This window comes from Saccopteryx leptura, chromosome 2, assembly GCF_036850995.1.
Source record: "Saccopteryx leptura isolate mSacLep1 chromosome 2, mSacLep1_pri_phased_curated, whole genome shotgun sequence".
Lineage (NCBI taxonomy): Eukaryota > Metazoa > Chordata > Mammalia > Chiroptera > Emballonuridae > Saccopteryx > Saccopteryx leptura.
In genome coordinates, this window is record NC_089504.1 from 116,717,131 (window position 1) to 116,736,486 (window position 19,356).

At 43.7% G+C, this 19,356-nt stretch overlaps 1 protein-coding gene across 2 annotated transcripts in view; it reads left to right on the plus strand.

The window, feature by feature from the left end:
• The window catches only part of TMCC3 (transmembrane and coiled-coil domain family 3), a 283,853-nt gene that overhangs the window by 167,888 nt on the left and 96,609 nt on the right, over positions 1-19,356 (plus strand). The window lies entirely within an intron of this gene.

Sequence of the window (19,356 nt, forward strand, 5' to 3'; positions counted from 1 at the left end):
TATGTCCATGTTAGGGTCAAAAGGGGGGGAAAAAGTCTCTATACAAAGGCTATGTTTGGTCAAATAATTCAAGATCTGATTCATTCACACTTGCCCACTCAGAGTTTGGGCTGAAGGAAGTACTCAGTAAATGTTTGTTGAATGAATGAATGAGTGAATGAATGCTGAATGTATACGGAGCTAGTACTATGTCTTCAGGGAATTTACAGAAAATGAAAATAGACAAAAAGACGAATATAAACACCCTAATGCAAATTAGCCTGAGATATGCACCATAAAAGTGTAGCAAATTGTGAATAAAATGAGAAAACAAAGTAGTTAAATCAGTTTAAATAACACAGCATTTAAAAATAAATGGTATTTCTTTCAAACATTTTATCTAGACTCACAGTCTTCTCAAGCAGATATTCTAATGGACCTACTTTAATAATTAGATGAAAATAATTATAATTAGTAACATCAATTGCCTGAAACTGTTTATAATTTAAGTTGATAAAAAAAATTTTCTAAGCAGAAAGCCTAAACAGACCTATTAGTAGAGAAGAAATAGAAAAAACCATTAAAAACCTCCCCAAAAATAAAAGTCCAGGCCTAGACGGCTGTACCAGCGAATTTTATCAAACATTCAAAGAAGACTTGGTTCCTATTCTACTCAGTCTTCCAAAAAATTGAAGAAGAAGCAATACTTCCAAACACATTTTATGAGGCCAACATAACCCTCATACCAAAACCAAGCAAGGATGGCACAAAAAAAGAAAACTACAGACCAATATCTCTAATGAATACAGATGCTAAAATACTAAACAAAATACTAGCAAATCGAATACAACAACATATTAAAAAAATAATACATCATGATCAAGTGGGATTCATCCCAGAATCTCAAGGATGGTTCAATATACGTAAAACAGTTAACGTAATACACCATATCAACAAAACAAAGAACAAAAACCACATGATCTTATCAATAGACGCAGAAAAGGCTTTCGATAAAATACAACACAATTTTATGTTTAAGACTCTCAACAAAATGGGTATAGAAGGAAAATATCTCAACATGATAAAGGCCATATATGATAAACCATCAGCTAACATCATATTAAATGGAACAAAACTGAAGGCTTTCCCCCTTAAATCAGGAAAAAGACAGGGTTGTCCACTCTCTCCACTCTTATTTAATGTGGTACTAGAGGTTCTAGCCAGAGCAATCAGACAAGAAAAAGAAATAAAAGACATCCATATCGGAAAAGAAGAAGTAAAGGTATCACTTTTTGCAGATGATATGATCCTATACATCGAAAACCCCAAAGAATCCACAAAAAGACTACTAGAAACAATAAGCCAATACAGTAAGGTCGCAGGATACAAAATTAACATACAGAAGTCAATAGCCTTTCTATATGCCAACAATGAAACATTTGAGAATGAACTCAAAAGAACAATCCCCTTCAAGATTGCAACAAAAGCCCTGGCCAGTTGGCTCAGCGGTAGAGCGTCGGCCTAGCCTGCGGAGAACCTGGGTTCGATTCCCGGCCAGGGCACACAGGAGAAGCGCCCATTTGCTTCTCCACCCCTCCGCCGCGTCTTCCTCTCTGTCTCTCTCTTCCCCTCCCGCAGCCAAGGCTCCATTGGAGCAAAGATGGCTCGGGCGCTGGGGATGGCTCCTTGGTCTCTGCCTCAGGCACTAGAGTGGCTCTCGTCGCAACATGGCGACGCCCAGGATGGGCAGAGCATCACCCCCTGGTGGGCAGAGCATCGCCCCATGGTGGGCATGCCGGGTGGATCCTAGTCGGGCGCATGCGGGAGTCTGTCTGACTGTCTCTCCCTGTTTCCAGCTTCAGAAAAATGCAAAAAAAAAAAAGTTGCAACAAAAAAAAATAAGATACCTAGGAATAAACATAACAAAGAATGTAAAGGACTTATATAATGAAAACTATAAACCATTGTTAAGGGAAATCGAAAAAAATATAATGAGATGGAAGAATATTCCTTGTTCTTGGTTAGGAAGAATAAATATAATCAAGATGGCCATATTACCCAAAGCAATATACAAATTTAATGCAATTCCCATCAAAATTCCAATGACATTTTTTAAAGAAATGGAGCAAAAAATCATCAGATTTATATGGAACTATAAAAAACCCCGAATAGCCAAAGCAATCCTAAAGAAAAAGAATGAAGCTGGGGGCATTACAATACCTGACTTCAAACTCTATTATAGGGCCACAACACTCAAAACAGCATGGTATTGGCAGAAAAATAGACACTCGGACCAATGGAACAGAATAGAAAACTCAGAAATAAAACCACATATATATAGTCAAATAATTTTTGATAAAGGGGCCAACACACACAATGGAGAAAAGAAAGCCTCTTCAATAAATGGTGCTGGGAAAACTGGAAAGCCACATGCAAAAGAATGAAACTGGACTACCATTTGTCTCCCTGTACTAAAATTAACTCAAAATGGATCAAAGATCTAAACATAAGACCTGAAACAATTAAGTACATAGAAGAAGACATAGGTACTAAACTCATGAACCTGGGTTTTAAAGAGCATTTTATGAATTTGACTTCAAAAGCAAGAGAAGTGAAGGCAAAAATTAATGAATGGGACTACATCAGACTAAGAAGTTTTTGCTCAGCAAGAGAAACTGATAACAAAATAAACAGACAGCCAACTAAATGGGAAATGTTATTTTCAAACAACAGCTCAGATAAGGGCCTAATATCCAAAATATACAAAGAACTCATAAAACTCAACAGCAAACAAACAATCCAATAAAAAAATGGGAAGAGGACATGAACAGACACTTCTCCCAGGAAGAAATACAAATGGACAACAGATATATGAAAAGATGCTCATCTTCTTTAGTTATTAGAGAAATGCAAATCAAAACTGCAATGAGATACCACCTCACACCTGTTAGATTAGCTAGTACTAACAAGACTGGTAATAGCAAATGTTGGAGAGGCTGTGGAGAAAAAGGAACCCTCATACACTGTTGGTGGGAATGTAAAGTAGTACAACCATTATGGAAGAAAGTATGGTGGTTCCTCAAACAACTGAAAATAGAACTACCTTATGACCCAGCAATCCCTCTACTGGATATATATCCCCAAAACTCAAAAACATTGATACATAAAGACACATGCAGCCCCATGTTTATTGCAGCATTGTTCTCAGTGGCCAGGACATGGAAACAACCAAAAAGCCCGTCGATAGATGACTGCATAAAGAAGATGTGGCACATATACACTATGGAATACTACTCAGCCATAAGAAATGATGACATCGGATCATTTACAGCAAAATGGTGGGATCTTGATAACATTATACGAAGTGAAATAAGTAAATCAGAAAAAAACAGGAACTGCATTATGCCATACGTAGGTGGGACATAAAAGTGAGACTAAGAGACATTGATAAGAGTGTGGTAGTGATGGGGGGAGGGGGGAGAGGGAGAGGGAAAGGGGGAGGGGGAGGGGCACAAAGAAAACTAGATAGAAGGTGGCAGAGGACAATCTGACTTTGGGTGATGGGTATGCAACATAATTGAACGACAAGATAACCTGGACTTGTTATCTTTGAATATATGTATCCTGATTTATTGATGTCACCCCATTAAAAAAATAAAATTATTTTTTAAAAAAACTCTTCTTTTTAGAGTGATTCTGTGCCATATGATGGAATATCAGGTCTTAAAGTTTCATCATGGAGGTAAATAGCTTGAATTGAAAGGTCACAGAGGTTTTACTCTGTCTAAACCAGTGGTAGTCAACCTGGTCCCTACCGCCCACTAGTGGGCGTTCCAGCTTTTATGGTGGGAGGTAGCGGAGCAACCAAAGTATAAATAAAAAGATTTATTTAACTATAGTAAGTTGTTTTACAAAAATTTATTCTGCCAAACTTAGTGAAAATCTGACATAAACTACTTGGTAAGTAATTATTATATGCTTTAACTTGCTGTAACTCGGCTTTATAAATTTTATAAAGTAAAGTTACTTTGCTACTTTATAAATCACCATTAATGTGGAACCGGTGGGCGGTTAGAAAATTTTACTACTAACAGAGATACAAAAGTGGGTGGTAGGTATAAAAAGGTTGACTACCCCTGGTCTAAACCTTCCTTTGTTACTGTACTCTGTGTACTGCAGGTGAAACCCAGTGTAGATTCTTGAAATATAAATTGAACACATAAAGACTTCATTAGGGCCCTGGCCGGTTGGCTCAGCGGTAGAGCGTCGGCCTAGCGTGCGGAGGACCCAGGTTCGATTCCCGGCCAGGGCACACAGGAGAAGCGCCCATTTGCTTCTCCACCCCTCCGCCGCGCTTTCCTCTCTGTCTCTCTCGTCCCCTCCCGCAGCCAAGGCTCCATTGGAGCAAAGATGGCCCGGGCGCTGGGGATGGCTCTGTGGCCTCTGCCCCAGGCGCTAGAGTGGCTCTGGTCGCAACATGGCGACGCCCAGGATAGGCAGAGCATCGCCCCCTGGTGGGCAGAGCATCGCCCATGGTGGGCGTGCCGGGTGGATCCCGGTCGGGCGCATGCGGGAGTCTGTCTGACTGTCTCTCCCTGTTTCCAGCTTCAGAAAAAAAAAAAAAAAGACTTCATTAGGACACATGAGTCAAATATCTTAAAGTTTAGACAGCACTGTATATTAGCAACTGTGAGGAGTAACAGAAACTCTCACACACCACTCATGGGAATGTCAATCGGTTCAACTATTTTGAAACACTAGCAGGTTCCACTAAAGCCCTATAGATACCTACCTCATGAATAGCATTTTACTCCTGGTTATACACACATATGTTAAATAAAAGAAGCTAAACACAAAAAGAGTACCTGGATGAAGGCCGAGGACAATAAAATTAATTGATAGTGATAGACATAAAAGAAAAAAATGATAACCCCTGTGCCAGGGTGTGGTTAGAGAAGCAATGATTTGCAAAAGTCATAATGAAACCTCTGGGCGTAGGAAATGCTCTGTATTTTAATATAGGTAATGTTCAAGAGGTATACCTATATAAAAATTCTTTAGTTTCAATTTAAAAAATTGTTGTTTTTTTTACTGTATTGAGTAATATAGCTAAGCCCTGCCAAATGCCTCAATGATAATACTAGGAAAACACACAATGAATCATTTACTATAGAGTATACATAGATAACGATCTTTCTGGAGAGTTTCTCAATGTGCATAAAAAAACCTTAGGAATAAGCCTACCTTAGACCTATATCCTGTAGAAGTCATTAAGAACAGATGTACAGGTTTATCCGTAAAGATGTTCATTTCAGTGCCGCTTGTTATGCTGAGCATTTGGAAACCATAGTGTTCAGTTTTTGTTTTTGGGGGGGTTTTTTTTGTTTGTTTGTTTGTTTGTATTTTTCTGAAGCTGGAAACGGGGAGAGACAGACAGACTCCCGCATGCGCCCGACTGGGACCCACCCAGCACGCCCACCAGGGGCGATGCTCTGCCCACCAGGGGGCGATGCTCTGCCCCTCTGGAGGGTCGCTCTGTTGTGACCAGAGCCACTCTAGCCCCTGGGGCAGAGGCCAAGGAGCCATCCCCAGTGCCCGGGCCATCTTTGCTCCTATGGAGCCTTGGCTGCGGGAGGGGAAGAGAGAGACAGAGAGGAAGGAGGGGGGGGTGTGGAGAAGCAAATGGGCGCTTCTCCTATGTGCCCTGGCTGGGAATCGAACCCGGGTCCCCCGCACGCCAGGCCGATGCTCTACCGCTGAGCCAACCCGCCAGGGCCAAGTGTTCAGTTTTGAGAGCTGGTATGTTCTGCAGTGATATGTGGCTATTCAAAAAACATGGCGGGGAAGGCACTGTGCCTCCATTCAGGACGCAAGACAGATGCAGCAGAAATCCAGAAAACTGTTGTTAGTTGACTCAAAAAGTGGCTTTAATGGTGATGAAACATTTGAAATATTATATATTAAATCAGAGTAATAAATATTAGTAGATACCTGATTGTATATTACATTCCTTCCTTGAATCTACTTATTCTTAGATTCTGTGGGTTAGCTTTAGATTTAGGATCTGTGTATCTGATTCAGACTCAGCAAATGAAATCTTGTCCATGGCCTGAAACTGTAGTTTTGGGTTTTTTTTAGCAACTGCTGGTTAAAGAAACTCGAGGCCTCTGAGTCTGTTGATGTTAAGTACAGAGGCGGGTGCTAAACCTTAACGCCACTGAAGAGAAAGCTTTTGGATAAAGCAGAAAATTGGAAACATTCCCACAGTAAAATCCTACTCTGTTTTTAGTAATTTATCAAATATCTTTTTAGAGTTGTCTCTAAGAAACACACTTGGAGAATACAGACTTTCTAAAGTTTAGTATCTCCTATGGGAATAACATTACACGCTAATTAATTGTCATGGGGTAACATTATTGAAATTGGTAACTGTAACTCCCAAAGATGGTATAAAGTTTTGATTGTTTTGTCAAGAAAGGGATCCCCCAAAATTTCTTTCTCTATTTTTTTCTTTTTTTGGCTAAAGGAAAAATTAAACCAATGAGTTCTCATAGTTGCCTTATTTTGAACACTGCATATAAGAGATTTTATACTGTCATTCCTAAAAGCTTTTTTATTCAAGTTAGCCAAAAATTGTTGCAAAAGGGAAATATATATTTTCATTGGGAAAAGGAAGAATCACTTTATTTTCAAGGCTGCCTTCTATTCAGCCATTTTTTAAACTTCTCAGAACTTCAATTTCTGTATCTTTTTTAGTGAGACAGAGAGAGGGGGACAGGCAGGGACAGACAGGAAGGGAGAGATCAACTCATAGTTGACACACTTTAGTTATTCATTGATTGTTTTCTCATATTTAGCTTGACCAGGGGGTTTCTGCTGAGCCAGTGACCCCTTGCTCAAGCCAGAGAACTTGGGCTCAAGCCAGTGACCTTGAGCTTCAAGCCAGCGACCTGTGGGCTCAAGCCAGCGACCATGGGGTCATGTCTGTGATCCAACGCTCAAGCCAGTGACCCTACACTCAAACCGGTAAGCCTGTACTCAACCCGGTGACCTTGGGGTTTCAGCATCCCAGGCTGATTCTCTATCCATTGTGCTACCACCTGGCCAGGCCAGTTTCTGTATCTATAAAATGGAAACAATAATGCTACAACATCTTAGTGGTATTAGAAGATTTACTGTCCGGCCTGAGGCAAGTGCTCAATAAGCTGTAACTCTGTGTATGGATAGATGGACATACACCTGCATAATAATAACTCACATAAATGTAGCTTCATATACAGGAGTCATTATCTTAGTTTCACATTACTCACCTGGGATCATATTTGGCACACCCTAGACACCATGGTTTTGGCCTAAAGTCCCTGGTTTTTGGTTTGTCATGGGGGGAGCTATAGTGATTCATATTTTATTGTCCAGGCCACACCAACCCAGGATCTCAGCAGAACTGTAAATATTTTCTAGTGAAATTAAACTTGAAAACAGCAGCTTTAATTCCTTCCAAAACACTGCTTTTTGTTCAAGAGGATTCTAGTAGTGCTCTGTCCCTCTACCCCGTTCATTCTTTCCACAGATATTTACCAAACAGCAGTTAGGACTTGTTCACACAGCTAGGAGCTGGGGACACTGTGAACAAAACAAGAGAGGCTCCACATTCATGAAGATTACTTTCTGTTGGGGGTGACCTCACAATGACACTTCTTTTGCTTCTCCAGTGTTTTCCAAGCAATTCCCAACCCCCATTCTCCTACTGCTTATAATCTAGTCCTGGGGAGCAGCCACCTGCTTCGGTGGGCACAGCTGTTCTCTGAGCCTGGGGCTGCCCCGCCTTCTAAGCGAAGAGGCTGTCCATCTCCTTAGCCTTGCTGGGCTTCCACGCAGGTCAGTGGTTACCTGGGTAGCCCACACAGATCTGGAACCCTCTGTCCAGGAACTCCATTGAAACAAGTTGATTGTTGCACAAGATCTTGGTGGAAACCTTGGGAAATAGCCCATAAATGAATATCAGGTTATCTGAGGTTTGTCCTCAGGACCCACCAGCACCCTTTCTTTCCCGTCTTCGCTGGAGAAGGACAGCCAGGGAACTGTGGCAGCCACTGCTGGCAGGAACTAGAGACGCCTTCAGGAACTGGTGAGGTATTCCAGTCAGGGTCTCTTCAGATCCCTGAAGCAGTGAGGATTATGCCAAGATAAAAAGCAAAAGTAAACACTAACACTGAACAAAGAATGAACACAAAGGGGGGAAATCCTTCTATGGAAACCAGCTTTCCTCCAGAGGGAAAAAAACAAGGACCTGCTAAGAGACCTGTCAGCCTGGAGTAATGAATGGAGGCTGGGTCTGCCCGGTGCCCCCTTGGTGTGCCTCTCTGCTGAAACACTGTTGTTGTTTTTTTAATGGGAATTAATGTTTGGCAGCTCAGGGATTGACGTAGCAGGCGCCGGCTCCACTGCGGAGTGGGGACACACACACAAAAGGGAAGATGATTTGGCAGTGGGTTAGCAGAAGGTGAGAGGGTGCAGGGAAGTGAGGGGAAAAACAAGCCCATTCTGTGAAGTCTGGTGCGAAGGTAGATTTGAGAAGCCAGTCCTCCTGAGTTAGGCGTTTATGCATAAAGTGGCCTTTGTTGAGTATCTACTCTGTGCTACATTGTGCTGGGCTCTGGGGGCACAGTGGGGGTTGGGGCGGGGGGGAGGGAGCCATGTCCATCAAGTCTGTCTGGTCAGCCAGACAGGCCTGAGGACTGTCCCAGCTCTGGGGAGTGTGGAGCCGGGCTCAGCCCAAGTCTCCACACCTCCCCAGCTATCGTCTCCCACTGTTTTGGGACCTCTGTCCTGTTGTGGTTTTGTTTTTATTTTTATTTTCAATTATGGTTTATATTGTGATTTCTGTTGTGAAATGCCACTTTTTTCTTTTTTTCGATCCTTGGATGCTGCTTTGAACCACACTGTCCTTATGACCCAGAGAACCAGAGTCTCGGGCATCATGACTGACAGCCTTCTCTCTCTAGCTCCTGCTTTTTCCCCTTCGCCTCTGATGGGTTTCATGCTAAGTTCTGAACGATGCTTTCTGTTGCCAAATATTCTTTCTGAAGTCCTTCTAAGATCTCTGCTTGCTCCCCTCACCCAAGAAAGACACAAAGACCCCCTCCCACCAAACCAGACTTGGTATAAACCAAAATGAAAGCAAGGAGAGAGGCTCAGTGGATTGCTGATGGCACTCCAGGATTTAAACTTTCTCATTCTGGAGTCAAGTCCATTTGAAGATAAATACATGTTTACAGTAGAACATAACATAAAGATCCATGCGTTGACTTGGAGAACTCTTAATACAAAAGCTATAGAAGAATCATAAATAATCACGATCATGAATACTTTATCATTTTAAGACATTGTGTCTATGTCTTTAAGTTTAGTCATTTATTCAGCCAATAATTATTGAGCACCTACTATGTGGTGGGCACTGCAGTGCTGGGTATACATTTAGTAGTAAACAAATCAGGTTTTAAAATTTTTGCTTTTATAGAGTTTATAGTCTAGTTCTGTGAATATCAATTGGGGAAAACAGTCAATAAACCTAATAAGTAAGAACCATATCCCCCATGTATAAGACACACCCTTTTCTTTCAAAAGATTTGGAGTCTAAAAACTGGGTGCATCTTATACAGTGGTTGTAAACTTTTTTTACTTGTATTTCCCGCTTTTTCGCACTTGTTTTTGTGCTCATTGTTGAAGACAATGACTCATTATCAGACACAGATGAGGACAAGCTAATGGGTGGGAGTTTTGACAGTGATGAGGATTTGTATGAATTTTATGATGACTAAAACTTGAGTTCAGTAACTTTATGTAAAACATTTTTTTTTCAAATTTCAGGCCCCAAAATTAAGATGCGTCTTATACCTGGGAGCGTCTTATACAGGGGGGAATATGGTACATTATATGGTATATTAGAATATGACAAGAGCTGAGAATAAACATACAGCAGGAATGAGACCTTTCCTCATGTGAGGGCTGTGGTTGCCCTGCAGTGTCACACAGGAAGGCTGAGGGAAAGTCTCGCTGAAAGATGACTGTGATTGAAGCTGTGAAGGGAGAGAAGCAGCATTCCGGTCGCCTGAGGAAGAGCATTCAGCCTGAGGAAGAGCATTCAGTCTGAGGGAAGAGCAAGTTCAAAGCCCTAGGAAAGCCTGCCTGGTGTGTGTTCTAGGAAGGGGACGGTGCCAGCTTGGCTAGAGCACAGAGGGTCAGTTGTAGCTGAGGTCTGACTGTGTGGGATTTTGGCTTCTCTATGAATGAGATGGGAGCCGTTAAGGGATTTTGAGCAGGAGTGACAAGACTTTGTTTTAACAGGGGTTAATGAAGGGTTAATATTAGAGAGGGATTTTTAAGGACTGGGAACATAACAGTATGTTTGCCTGCTGTTGGAAACAACACGTGGAGAGAGAAAATATGAAGCTTCAGGGAAGAGAGGAGAATTGCCTGCATGATGCCCTTAACTAGGAAGGGGGTTGGGGCGTGGAGCAGGAAGAGAGGGGCTGGCCTCAGGGCCACAGACAGTTCACCCAGAGCAACAGCAGGGGAGGCACAGATGCAGTGGTGGGTCCATGTGGTGGTGATGGGCGCCTGCGGGAGTTTTGTTCCGATTGCTTCCTTTTTTTTTTTTTCCAGAGAAGTAGAAAACAGGATCATGAGCTAGGCATAAGGGTGGGGAGGAGAAGATGTTGGAGATTTGAGGAGAGAGAGTATGAACTAGAACCACTTAGGAGAGAGGGAAAGTTAATGGACTAGGAAAATGTGGTAGAATGAACAGATCACGATCCTGGTTTCTGGTCATGAACCTGAAATGAGACCAGCCGCATGGCTGGGTTCTTCCCAGCCGTGTTGAGCCGCATGGGTGCAGACGCGGCGTCAGTGGAGAGTCAGATTTAACCACGGGAGAGGTTTTGCTGGATGACTACTATGAAGGGAAGGAGAGGCAAGGGAGTTGGGGGGCATACATGAGTGAATGATGACAAGCTGTTTAAGAAGTGAGGACACGGAGAATATTGATAATAGTGACAAGATGGTAGGATTAGGTCACCTTGGATCGGGAGGGTACTAAAGGAAGTGAGCTGCAAATTAAGGTTGTAGTGGGAGGCTTGAAGTGGATGGTGGAGGGAGTGACATGGTTTAGAGCAGTGGTCCCCAACCCCCGGGCTGTGGACTGGTACCAGTTCATGGGCCATTTGCTACTGGTCCACAGAGAAAGAATAACTTACATAAGAATAACTAACTTACATTATTTCCGTTTTATTTATATTTAAGTCTGAACGATGTTTAATTTTTTAAAAATGACCAGATACCCTCTGTTACATCCGTCTAAGACTCACTTTTTTTTTTTTTCCTGAAGCTGGAAACGGGGAGAGACAGTCAGACAGACTCCCACATGTGCCCCACAGGGATCCACCCGGCATGCCCACCAGGGGGCGACGCTCTGCCCACCAGGAGGTGATGCTCTGCCCCTCCGGGGCGTCACTCTGTTGCGACCAGAGCCACTCTAGCGCCTGGGGCAGAGGCCAAGGAGTCATCCCCAGCGCCCGGGCCATATTTGCTCCAGTGGAGCTTCAGCTGCGGGAGGGGAAGAGAGAGACAGAGAGGAAGGAGAGGGGGAGGGGTGGAGAAGCAGATGGGCGCTTCTCCTGTGTGCCCGGCTCGGAATCGAACCCGGGACTTCTGCATGCCAGGCCGACGCTCTACCACTGAGCCAACCGGCCAGGGCCCTAAGACTCACTCTTGACACTTGTCTCAGTCACGTGATACATTTATCCATCCCACCCTAAAGGCGGATCCGTGAAAATATTTTCTGACATTAAACCGGTCCGTGGCACAAAAAAGGTTGGGGACCACTGGTTTAGAGTATTACTTGCAAGGAGAAGCTGAAGTTTGGGCGGAGGACAAGATATTTGATGGAAAAGTGGTCAAGAAACATTGGGGCAGTGTTCCTATCAGTTACCAAGTATTTATAATTGAGTCATGTTGGTGAAGGTGACTGAGTCAGGGGCTAAAATCTTCAAGGAATGTGAGAAAGGTCACAGTTTGGGGGAGGGGTTTCTATTGATGACTGCAGCACGGAGAAGGTAGCCTGTGTGACATCTGATGACAGCAGCTTGTAAAAGGGAGCAGATGTAGAGAAAGGAAGATCAGTGACACGGAGAGGAGGTCAGCGGTGGAGGTCAGCAATGGAGGTCAGCGCGGGGGCCAGTGGCATGAAGGCAGTGGGACAGAAGACAGCAGAGGAGCAGTGTCTGCAGGAAGACCCAGGTTTCAATTAGAACAAGAAAGTGGAGAAAATGTTCTAAGTTTGGTGATAAAGAGGCCCCCGCTGACGACAGACCCTGGGTTCTGACTGAGCACAGAGTGCAGGGTGTGGGCACTGGGCTGTCAGCACTGTGGTGTTGACCCGCCTGCATCCCCGGAGATCCCGGGCTCACATGGACGGACCTCAGCAGGGGGAAAGGGCGGGGTGGGATGGGGGGTGCTGGTTTCAAAGGCTGGCACTGTATGTGTGTTGGGAGGGAGGGCAGTCTGGTGGAAAGGGTCTTGCCAGGACATCTTGGAGCTTGGTCGCCTCACAGTTGCAGCTATGTACAGTGAATACTTAGGGGAAAAGGAAAGGAAAATGTGTCAGCGTCCTCAGAGTAGTTGTTATCAGGGTAGTGGAATTATGGACAGTTTTTCTTCTCCTTTTCACTATTTTCCCCTTGAGTTCCATCCAAGGACCTCACCTTAAACTCAGTTTAAAAATTCTACCACCTCTGGCCCTGGCTGGTTGGCTCAGCGGTAGAGCGTCGGCCTGGCATGCGGGGGACCCGGGTTCGATTCCCGGCCAGGGCACACAGGAGAAGCGCCCATTTGCTTCTCCACACCCCCCCCCTCCTTTCTCTCTGTCTCTCTCTTCCCCTCCCGCAGCCAAGGCTCCATTGGAGCAAAGATGGCCCGGGCGCTGGGGATGGCTCCTTGGCCTCTGCCCCAGGCGCTAGAGTGGCTCTGGTTGCGGCAGAGCGACGCCCCGGAGGGGCAGAGCATCGCCCCCTGGTGGTCAGAGCGTTGCCCCTGGTGGGTGTGCCGGTGGATCCCGGTCGGGCGCATGCGGGAGTCTGTCTGACTGTCTCTCCCCGTTTCCAGCTTCAGAAAAATACAAAAAAAAAAAAAAAAAATCTACCACCTCTTGTTTGTAATTTAAATAAAACAGCCAGCTTTGTACAGGGTTCAACTTCTTTTGTCTAGATTCACAAAGGAAAAAATACTCATTAAAAACAATGATGACCACAAATAATATCCGGGCTGATGAAATTTCCCAGAGTGTTCTTAATGTGTTTTCACAGGATGTCCCAGGTAAAGCAAATGGCTCTCTGTCCTTGAATGTAGCTAAGTGCAATGCATCCTGCCCCCAGCTGCATTAATTTTGTTGGCCAGATCCAAACCTCTTGGGTTCTTCCAGGAAATGTGTTGCTTAACATTTCCAGAGCCTGAATAGAGTCTTGTGTACCCAGATACATAGATTTGTCATTAGTAACTAAAGGGTTGTTTTTTCTGTTTTTGCTAAACACTGAAGCTTCATTGGGGCAGTGTTCCTATCAGTCACCAAGTATTTGTAATTTAGAAATAAAGTTGTTCTAACCTTCCAGTTCGGTTATTAAGTCTCTTTGTTTTTATTAGATGAAGAATACAGTTATTCCCTTAACTGTCATCTGCCCTTATCCCCAGCAGCACTTCTTTGTAATTAAACCTCCTGGTCCTGCCTACCAGGATTATTGCACAAATGCATGTAGACACTCCAGTCTATTACATACCTAACACACTATACACCATAGAAATTGTTTTTATTATTAAGTGAGAGGCAGGGAGGCAGAGAGACAGACTTCTGCATGTGCCCCAACTGGGATCCAACCAGCAAGCCCCCTACTGGGTGATGCTCTGCCCATCTGGGACTGCTGCTTCGTTGCCCGGCAACTGAGCTATTTTAGTGCCTGAGGTAAGGCCATGGTGCCATCCTCAGCACCTGGGGCCAGCTTGTTCAAACCATTTGAGCCATGGCTGTGGTAGTGAAAGAGGGCAGGGGTGGAGAAGCAGATGGTCGCTTCTTTTGTGTGCCCTGACTGGAAATCAAACCTGGTACTTCCACATGCCAGGTTGACACTGTACTGCTGAGCCAACTGGCCAGGGCCAACACAATCAAATATTTTTGAAAATTGCTATTATATCCTGCATTAAGGAAGTATATTAATTTTCCTCTAGTTTGTAGGTAGAACATTATTTTATCTGAAGAAAGACATTGGAATTGACCGTAAATATGAGGAATACCCACAATCACAGTATATTTCTTGAATGTTTGAATTTTTGATTAGTATTACAAAACCTCTCTTAATCTACAAGCATTTTAACAGATTGACTTCGATCTTGAGCATGAAATCCTACAGGAAAAGTAAGAATGCCTTGAAACTAACAACTGAACTCTGACCAGATAGCTTGGTTGGTTAGAGCATCATCCGGATATTCAAAGGTTGTCTGTTCAATCCCCAGTCAGGGCACATACAGGAACAGATCAATGTTTCTGTCTCTCTCTCACTTCCCTTTCCTCTCTCTAAAAACAAATTTTTTAAATTTTAATTAGAAATAAACAGAAACTAACAACAGAAAACTGAACCATATCCTTGAGTGTGTCTTATGGTAAATACCTCCCCGTCAACATGAGCATTTGGCTTAGCCTCTCTGACCCTCAGTTTTATCGTGACAAATGAGAGGACTTGACTAAAACTATAGAAGTATATAGAGTATCTACGGATCATAGGGATTTTCTAATTTTCCTCAGAAGAAAGTCTGGGCTCTAATTTTCAGTTTATTTCCTTTTCTGGTAGACTGTGCTGAGCTTTAAGCTATTTCCAAATTAAAAGTCAGTGTTTCTAGCTTTATAAGTAGTTTCAAAATGGTGGTGCCTTTGGAAGCAGACTTGCTCGTGCTGTGCTCACCACCGCCTACACCCCATGCCTCTTGGGCCATCTCTGAAGACTTTTGGATTAAAACTCCTACATCATAGTGATGGTTTCACAACTCCATGAATGTACTAAAAACCACTGAGTTGTACACTTTAAATGGATGAATTGTATGGTATGTAAGTTACATTGCAATAAAGCTATGTCAGAATTCTTTTGTTTGCAGGTGGTGGAAACCAACTCAAAGTGACTCAAGCCAAAAAGGGAGACTTAATAGCCCATGTCGTTGAAAAGGCTCACGCTAGATGTCCAGGCGTGATTATAGATGCCGGTCTCAAACAACAGCATTAAAGCCTAGAAGCTCTTCCATCTCTCAGTTCTCTCTCCTCGGTGGGACTGTCACTCTCAGGAAGCATTCTCCACAGTTGAGCCCTGACAGGCAGTGTGTTTGGTAACTCTGGCAGAAGCGTCTTCAGCAAGAGCCCTGGGACTGAGAGGCGTTGGCTTGGTTTGGGTGACACCATCCTCCCATCATGAAAATATTCATGTGAACCAACTTCATTCTTACTACATCCCATTTTATAGATGAAGAAATTGAGATACAGAGAAGTTAAGTGACTTGCGCCAGATCACACAGTATAGGAGCTAGATTAAAAGTTTGAGCAGTCTCTCCTAGGATTTGTGGTCTTAGTTGATTTTAAATGCTCTTTTGCTTCCTGTCTTTGGAGTCAAGGAAAAGATACGTTCTGACTGGCCAGCCCTGGAGAAGGTCCAGTATTCACAGTTGCCTTCCTTCTCTCCTGACACTGTGTTCCAGAGCATGAGGTTTGGTTATGAATGTATGTGTAGGTGGCTGGGTGAGACTGGCTAGGACCTTGGACTTGGGCCTTAAGTTGAACCAAAGGCAACATCCGTAGGAGGCAATTTCAGTTGGTTAAGGAAAGAAGGGAGGCTTATAATTTCAGAGGCCGCCTTATTTTGGGCAGTTTTCATTGTCAGATGATACTTCTACAGTTTAGATCTCTTCATCCTTTGGGTTAGAGCTGTGAGTGTCTATGTCCTTGCCAGCTCCGCAGAGCAGAAGGGAGTAGCACTTACAGATACACTTTAGAAAAGAATGTTTCACTCGACAAACCTGCTATCCTGCGAGATATACACTGTGACTACCTAGACTAGCAATTAATATTAATAATAGTAATTGTTAAGTGATAAGAGCGAATGTTTTTTACATGCACTGCACTAGTCACTCTGTATGCGTTCTCCCATTCTGTCTGCCCAGTCACCTTATGAATGGACAGGTGCTGATGTTATCTCCGGTATCGGACAAGGAGGCAGAGGCATAAACGTAGGTAACTTGTCCCACATCAAAAAGAGCTGTGACTGGTGGGTCTCAGAACGTGCTGTCCTGAAACGTGGGACCTTGGCATAGCGAGTATTTTAAGCTGAAGGGATTTGAGAACACAACAGAAGCAGGAAGGCCATGCTGACCTTTCTCTGACCCCCTCTCTCCTGAGACGGGCCATAAAACCCTTCTGACACCCAGAGGGAAGGAGCGTCCTAGGCTCCAAAGACAAAGGGGCGCTGAGGAGAATCCGGACATACAGGCCTTGCTAAGTTTTCCCCAGTTACTGCCCTAAGCTCCTATCTTTTTGTCTTACCACATTTTTCTATGACCATCTACTCTTCATCCAACCTAGCCTGACATTTTAATATTTAAGTGCTTCTTTGGGTCTTCATTTCCTTATGAAGGCCATGTAAAACATATCTTGTAAAACTTAGATTAAATAAATGTATGTCCCTTTCTCCTGTCAATGTCTTGTCTGTTTACTGTTCAGAGCTTGAAAGGATTGAGAAAAACTTTTTCCTCACCTATTGGACTTATTCAGACCAAGTTCATATTACCATTAAAGCCCATCTGCTTTGAACCTTTGAACCATACTGCCTTATTCTCTCAACAAGAATTGATTACTTGCCTGGGGACTAAAAACAGAAAATCTGAAGAAACTTCAACAGCAACACAATATAAGTGTATTATACTGTGAAAAGAAAGAACTGCCCCTGCCCAGACTTGCCATTCTAAGATATCTATCTAACTCATGCACCCAGAGGTGGTTCTTTTATGTCTCAGGTGCCTCATCACTGAAATTAGGAAACAGTGGTGTCCATGTCCTCTGGGCCCCTTTGATGCTTCTAGAAAGTTTTCCCGCATCACATTTCTCCTACTTTCCAGAGTCCTAGATTTCTACCTTTGGGAGGCCAGTTAATTGCTACTCCTGACCTGTCCTAAAGCCTTCTTTTATTTTATTTTTTAAATTTCTTGGTTAAAGATAGAGCAAACAGGAATAACATGCCTAGAAAAATCAGCCACAGTGCTCTGTCTAGAAATATATAAAACCACACCAAATTGCTTTGTTCAAATTCAGGCACCCACTTTGAGCCAGGCTCTGAGTTGATGCATTGGGATTCCCCAAAGATATACAACCTCAGAAGTTCATAGAACAGATGGGACGAGTGCAGAAATCATTACGCTGTCAGACAACATGTAGAGTGCATGAGCTCTGGAATCAAATGCCTGGTCCACGTCCAGTGCCCCCAGCTCCCTTTCAAAGTACTTAACCTTTCTGGGCCTGTTTTCTCATGTGTGAAAGGGAATAATAGTATGTGTGCATAGAAGTCATTGTGAGAATCAGTAAATAAAATAAAATTTATAAAGGGCTTACACAGCCTGACCAGGCAGTGGCGCAGTGGATAGAGCGTTGGACTGGGACACAGAAGACCCAGGTTCAAGACCCTGGGGTCACCAGCTTGAGCGTGGGCTCATCTGGTTTGAGCAACGCTCACCAGCTTGGACCCAAGGTCCCTGGCTTGAGCAAGGGGTTACTCGGTCTGCTGTAGCCCCCTGGTCAAGGCACATATGAGAAAGCAATCAATGAACAACTAAGGTGCTGCAACGAAGAATTGATGCTTCTCATCTCTCTCCCTTCCTGTCTGTCTGTCCCTATCTGTCCCTCTCTCTGACTCTTTCTGTCTCTGTCACAAAAAAATAAATAAATAAATAAAATAAAGTGCTTACATGATCCCTGTCCAATAAAATGTGCTCAATAAGTAATCTTCCTACCAGCTCTTATTACTTAATTACTGTTCAAAACAAAACAGCATTTGTGGCAAGAGGAAGGAGGTATTGCTTCTAGTAATTGATGAAGACTTCTTTGAGAAGGACCATTTGATCAGGGCCCAGAAAGGACAGAAAGGAGGGATTTCTGTGGGAAAGTAGTGGTCATTTCTTTATGTTTTGCGGGAACATAACCTGCAAAAGCACAGCGATGGGGCCAGCAGGCAAGGCAGGTACTGGGAGTGGTGAGTAATACAGAATGGTTGAGGTGTGGAGGGTGGGAACAGCTGTGGGCAGGAGGAGAGGGAGAGGAAGACCCATCAGAGGTAGTTTGTGGATGATCTCGTATTAATTTCCTGGTCCATATCTCAGTGGAAGAATTGCCCTATCTTTTGGTTTTTGTCTTTGTTGTGCATATATGATACCCATGATACTAGTGAGGACTGCCTTGGAGGCAAGCATTCCCTTGCAGATTTAGGAGGCAACAAAGATTACTCCTGAAGTCAAAGGACTTTCAACCCTTTTATAAGCCCTGAATGTAGCACCCGAGCTCTGCTCTCCACACAGCCCCACCAGGCTCATGCTTAGCCACAGCCACGGGCCTGAGCAGCTCAGAAGACAGTGTGACTTGGGCATTTCTGACTGTTGTTTGTGTCTGGAGGTCAGAGAGAGGAGGGAGAGCTGATCTTATTTTGCAAGAGATACAAGAGGGTGCCCAGAAGAATTGTGCTGAGAGGTGACTTCGGCTGTTATCTGCTTGGATGTGGGATTGATTCACTCCCACTCAGAGGGACTTGGAGCCCAGAATATTACATAAGCAAAATGCCTGCTGCATTTGGTCTCTGTAACACTTAATCCCACCTCCGCCCCCAGTTCAGCATTTTCAGAATTTGTAATGTACAGTGATAACCAAAGGGCAGAACTTGAGTGATTGAAAAGTAAAGCCCAAATGATTTTCTTCCGTTTTGCAAGGAGGGGAGTCCAACTAAACGGAAGTGTCCATATCCATGTCTCTATAAGAAATGGGCATAGTCGGGCCCTGGTCAGGTGACTCAGTTGGTTAGAGCATCTTCCCGATGAGCCAAGGTTGCTGGTTCCATCCCTGGTCAGGGCACATACAAAGCAAGTAATGAGTGCATCAATAAGTGGAACAACAAATCCGTGTTTCTCTTTTTCCTCTTCCTTTAAAATCAGTAAATAAATTTTTCTTCACTTTGGCTGGATACCTCAGTTGGTTAGAGCATTGTCCTGAAGCGCAGCGGTTGCCGGTTCTATCCCTGGTCAGGGCACATACAG